This window comes from Ziziphus jujuba, chromosome 11 (genome assembly GCF_031755915.1).
Source record: "Ziziphus jujuba cultivar Dongzao chromosome 11, ASM3175591v1".
In the NCBI taxonomy this organism is placed as follows: Eukaryota; Viridiplantae; Streptophyta; class Magnoliopsida; order Rosales; family Rhamnaceae; genus Ziziphus; species Ziziphus jujuba.
Window position 1 is genome coordinate 15,897,367 of NC_083389.1, and position 5,988 is coordinate 15,903,354.

The window sequence follows — 5,988 nt, forward strand, 5'->3', positions numbered from 1 at the left end:
ATTTATAACTGTGGTAAATTGTATTCTCAATTTTGGTGATTTCTTTTATATATATATATATATATATATATATATATATGCTTATTGATGCTAAATAAAAGTTTGGTTTATTAAGAAATTCTTGATTATTATTATTGTGATTTAATTGAATTTATTATGCATGAGCAAGGTGTTTTCATTTAATTAATTGTATTTGGATTTTAATATTATTTTTGGGCATGATTCGATTTTAGATATTTCAAGAAAAATATTGGTTTAAGTTTGGTGCTTTCAAATTATATAATTATGCCCTTAAAATATTATTTGATTGATTTTATGATTTGGGAAAAGTTATTTGTACATTATTATTGATGGACTTACGCTGGAGATATTAAAGAAAAAATATGGGATTGTGAATTTGAAAAATGGTATGATTCCCAAGGTGAGTTTTGCGAAAATTGTTATTTTTTTAAAAATAATATGATTATTTGTTTTAGATGCACTCATACAGTACTGGTGTCTGTACTGTGTATGTAGATGAGTGCGCAAGTTATAATGTTTTTCGTAAGTTGCCATCGGACCGAGGGCAGACAAGTTTGATATTGGCCATAAACCGGCCCCTTCCATGGCCGAGATGATGGTTTAAGTAGCGGCGCTGTCGGGATGCCGAAGCGACCATACGCAAGTTTCTCTCTTTAACCTCCTGTCGGATAGTGCTTGGGACGCTGGGTATCGTAGGCCATCACTAGTATATAGTGTGATACGTCAAGTATTATTTTTCAGATATAAATTTCTAATCCTAAAGTTTTAAAATCGTATTTAGATTAAATATATTTAACTTGTTTCATCACCTATTTCCCACTAATATTTTCTAAAATGTATTTATTCATATTTTATGTCACTTATTTTAAATCAATGTTTTTAAAATGCATCTTGCCATATTTTTATTATATAGATTGATTGAATATTCCAAAATGAATTTTATAATATTTTTACCACTTATTTAACATGATTGTTTGTAATTATTGAAATTATATTTTTGACATTGTTTATTTTGATTTATTAAATCAAATTTTACGAATTATATATTGAATTTCACTTTTATGTTATATTTCTTTAATGCAAGTATTTTAAATTATTTTATTGTATTTTATTCGTATTTGAATTATTTAATTATTTATTAAATTAATTATTCCTTAATTGTTTTGGGGCATAAAGGATTGGGTTTTGCAAAAATGTTTTAAAAGGGAAACTTTTCTAACGGAGTGAATGGTGAGGGTTTTGTGAGAAAATATTATTTTCAATTAATTATTAATTATTTACTTATTTATTCTTAATTATTCAAGTGTACTTTGACTATTGTTGCTATTATAATTGTATAGTAAATAGGATCACTCACTGAGATGATTAGCATCTCATATTTTTAAATCCGTTCCCCTAGGTACAAAGATTGGTGGACGTTCGTTTGGAGCGAGCTTGATCTTCGTTGTTGTCGTATTTCGAGGAGTTCTCTTTCTTTTCATTTATTTCTATTGTAATATTTCTTTCCATCCTTTGTTGTATAACTTCCATACTTAATTGTACCCTATGATGCTCTGTATACTGTATTGGATATATTTTATTAAATATTGCATTAGTTTCCTATTTAATTTATGGAAGTGCTGTTTATTGTGGAATTAAATTGTAGTAAGGTGGAGGAATAAGGTGGTATATATATAGAAGTGTGTTTTCAGTGCAGAAAAATTGTAGTAAGTCCAACCTTTAGGGGAGCTTCTGCCGGATTTTCCATTGGAAGGTTTGGTAGGGTTTTCTTGGAATCAGGGCTTGTCTAGGGTTCTGGTGAGGGATCTTGGACGGGTCCTGACATAAAAAATTTCTTAAATACCACCGGGTTTATTCTATCCAATTAAACCCGTAAATTTTTCATAAGTCCTTTATGAATATCATCATAAATCAATCGCATAAATTCCATCAATTTCAAATCTATCAATGAAATTAACAATAATTTAAAATAAATATTCCTTCAATTCCTTAAAATTTAAAATATAATTAAATTCCACAATTCATCAATATATAAATACATTTTTATAAAACATAAATAAATTCACAATTAAATTGAACAACAATTCAAATTCACAATTTTTTAAAAAATTGAATTTCATAAAAATAAAATCTCCATAATTTGTTAAAATCAAATTATGCTTTAATACACATATACATTTCAATTTATTTAAATTGTGCCATCAAAATTCCAATATATAATTTTACTAAACAATTAACACATGAAAAATTGCATTTTCAAATAATCAATTATCATAAAATACATATAATTAAACACCCAAAATTAAGTTTGAAGGTGGGTCACTTACCTCAAGCATGCAATCCAACCAAGACCTCCATAGGATCAATTTTACGACTCACACGTGCTCCTAGACTAACAATATTACACAGGGTCAAATAAATTAATATTTTATTCGGATAAATAATACCCATTACCTCTGGAAACTAACATAAACGGTATCCAAAATTCACAAATGAGGTATCTATGGAAAGCTAATGAAACGAGGATGACATTACCGACCTTTGTTGGACTCAACTCGACCGGAGGTGGCCGGAAGGTTTCAGCCGAACTTCAACTTGTAGTATCTCCCAACCGATAGGGGGCCGAGCTGAATGGACATCAAAATCGAGCTCAGAAGGTCCAAAATAGGGGGAAAAGAGTATGAAATTGGACTGGGTTGGCCGAAAAACAGCGAAACCGCCGGAAAATCAAAATGGGTCGTCGCCGATCTGGGTGCGTCGCCGATCGGCTAGCCGCCAAACTTGGCAACTGAGCTTGTCGACGACTGGACTTCATTGATGGCTAGTACGTGTGGCCGTTCGATGGCTAGAAATGGTGCAGACCGAGGAGAGATATTGACGGGAGAGAGAGAGAGAGAGAGAGACAGAGAGAGACAGAGAAAGACAGCGAGAGAGAGAGAGAGAGAGGGGAGAGGGAGGAGATGATGAATAGTACCCCTTCTGTGACAGCCCAGACTACTCGCATACGATATTGTCCTCTTTGGGCCTGGGGAATCCTCTTACAACCCAGCCCTCAAGGTTTTGAAAGGCCTCTCAGTGGTTAAGGGGAATCCTCTTCCAACCCCTACTTGCCAATCCCACTGGCCCTGGTCCCCCAGACCCAACCGAGATATTGTCCACTTTGGAAGCTAGGTGGTGAGCCCTGTAACACCCCGTCCCGAATCATGTCGGAAATTTTTGATCATTGACCGAAGGGGGTCAAAAGTTGACTTTTTGACTCGGTGGGAATTTCAAGTTGACCAGGGTACCGTGGCGAAGTACACGCTGGCACGAGTTCGTAGACTGGTAGCACGTTGAAAACGGGGCTACGGTTTGAAAGTTTTGAGCAAAACAAGTTGAGGTCCAAACTGTCCAAGGGGTGCCGGAGTTGACTTTTTATTCATGCAAGGTTGAGTGTTGACTCATGCATGGTTCTGAACTGCTCGTCGATACGAGTCCGTAGACTAGTGGCACGTCCGATTTGGACATGTGGTTTGAAAGTTATGGACCTGTAAAGTTTTTCAAATATTGTATTATTTTATTATTTTTTTACACGCATAACGATGTGCCACGTGTGACTTAATGAAGGTGGCCATGTGTCACCATGGTGAAATGCCACATGTCAACCATGTGAAAAATCAAATTATTTTTATTATTATTTTAAATAATAATATTTTTTTTATTTAATTATTATTATTTTTCCTTTTTCCTTTTTCTTTTTCTTTTCCTTTTTCTTTTCTTTTTCTTTTTCTTTTTCTTTTCCTTCCCCACGTGGGAAAACACCATTCTTTCTTTTTTTCTTTTTCTTTTCTTTTTTTCCTTTCCCTTTCCTTTCTTCTTCCCCGAGCCCGACAGACCAAAAACACGCAGCAAGCTTTTTCTCCATTTCTCTCTCCTTTGACTCTCTGCGTCTCCCTGTTTGACCGGTGTTTCGCCGGATTTCACTCCCCAGAATGCTACACGCGCCGGCCACCGTCCAAGCCTGCCACCTCGCGACCTCGGCCACCAAGTTTCCCGGCAAGCCGCCGCCGGACGCGCCCAGATCGGGCCGGCGAAGTCGCGGCGGCGGGTGGAAATTTTTCCGGCAATTTTCGCCGTTTCCGACCAACCCAGCCCGTCCCATACCTCTATCCCACTATTTTCGACCCCTCTGAGTCCATTTCCGAGGTTAGTTTGCCCAAATTCCCCACCGTTTGAAAGATCCCTCAAGATCAATACCGGCCGAAACTTCCCGACCAAATTCCGGCCACCTCCGGCGGAATTAGGGTCGATGGAGACCGGATTGGTGATCCTCGTTCCACGAGCTTCGATTCGGTATATCATTCGACCATTTTGGTTAAAGTTTGTGTTTTGACCCCCGGGTACCGGGTATTATTTACCCGAATAAAATATTAATTTATTTGACTGTCTGTGAATTTTGTTCTAGGAGCACCGGCGAGTCGTGAAATTGATCCCGTGGTGGATCATGGGTTAATTGCGTGCTCCAGGTGAGTGACCCACCTTCAAAAATTATTTTGGGCAATTAATTAAATTTAATTGGTATTTAATTTAGTATTTAAATTATGCTCATGTGGTGTGGTTTAATTATGGTTTTAATGCGGTTTAATTTAATTTATTTGTTATGCATGAGCAAGGTATGTTTCGGTATTAATTTTACGTGGTTTCAAATGTGATTTCTCGGGCATAATTGGGTTAAATATTTTATGAAAATATTTGGTTAAATTTTATAAATTATGCCCGCGGTATTTTTATGGTTGCATCTCGTATTTCGAGGAAAATTGTGGTTTGTTGATTATCGCTGTTTCGTACCGGGTTGTTTAAATAAAAATATGTGGGATGGTGTTTTGTGAAAATTTGGTATACTTCCCACGGTGGTTTTTGGAAAAACGGTACGGTTGGTTACTTATGTTTATTTTTAGACGCACTCATACAGTATTGGTGTTCTGGTGTATGGTGTATGGACACGTGGTTTAGCACGCGGTTATTATGTGGTTTAGCGTGCGGTTATTACTTCACCCGTGAGTTGCCATTGGACCGTGGGCAGGCAAGGTTATTGTTGCGCACAGCCGCCCCCCTCCTTGGCCGGGTGATGGTTTTTTTTTAGCAGTTGGTACTGTCGGGACGCCGAAGTGACCGCTGCAGGTTTCTCTCTTTAACCCCCCGCCAGTCGGTACCTCGGGACGCTGGGTATCGGAGGGCATCACCGGTATATGGTGTGGTGCGTCAGGTGTAATTGTCGGTGTAAATTGCAAATAGTGTTTTAAACCCCAAAGGTGTTCTAAAATTATTTATTATAATTTATTACATTTTTATTATATTTGGGGTATTTATTTATTTAATTGTTGTTTGTTAAATTATTTAATCCCTTGGTTTTTGGGAGGTATGTACATTGGGTTTTGTGAAAAGGTTTTAAAAAGGGAACATTTCAAACGGAGCGATTGGTGAGAGTTTTGAGAGAAATTATTATTTTCCAACCGTTATTATTATTATTTATTTATTAATTGTTGGTATTCGTTCTATTCCTTAATTGCTATTACTATTATTTTTTATTATCACAAAAAGGTGTTCAGTAGTTCGGGTTACTCACGGAGATGATTAGCATCTCACACTCTTAAATTCCGTTCCCTTAGGTGCAAGTGGTGGTAGATGTTCTTCCGGAGCGAACCAAGTTTTCCGCTGCTATTGTGTTTCGAGAAGTTTCTTCGTACTCTTTCATTTCAGTGTATTATTTCTTTCAGCCTTGTTGTATTTTGGTTGTTTAGCACTTCTTAAAGCTCTGTATACTATTGGGATAATTCTGTTTTATTTATGCACTGGACTGTTGTTGTTTTTGAGAAGTGCTGGAATTTGTGGAATCAGTTTGTAGTTTGTGGGTGGAATAATGGGATGTTTTTAGAAGTGTGTTTTCAGTGTAGGTAGTTTGTGGTAAGTAAATCCCTTAGGGGAGGC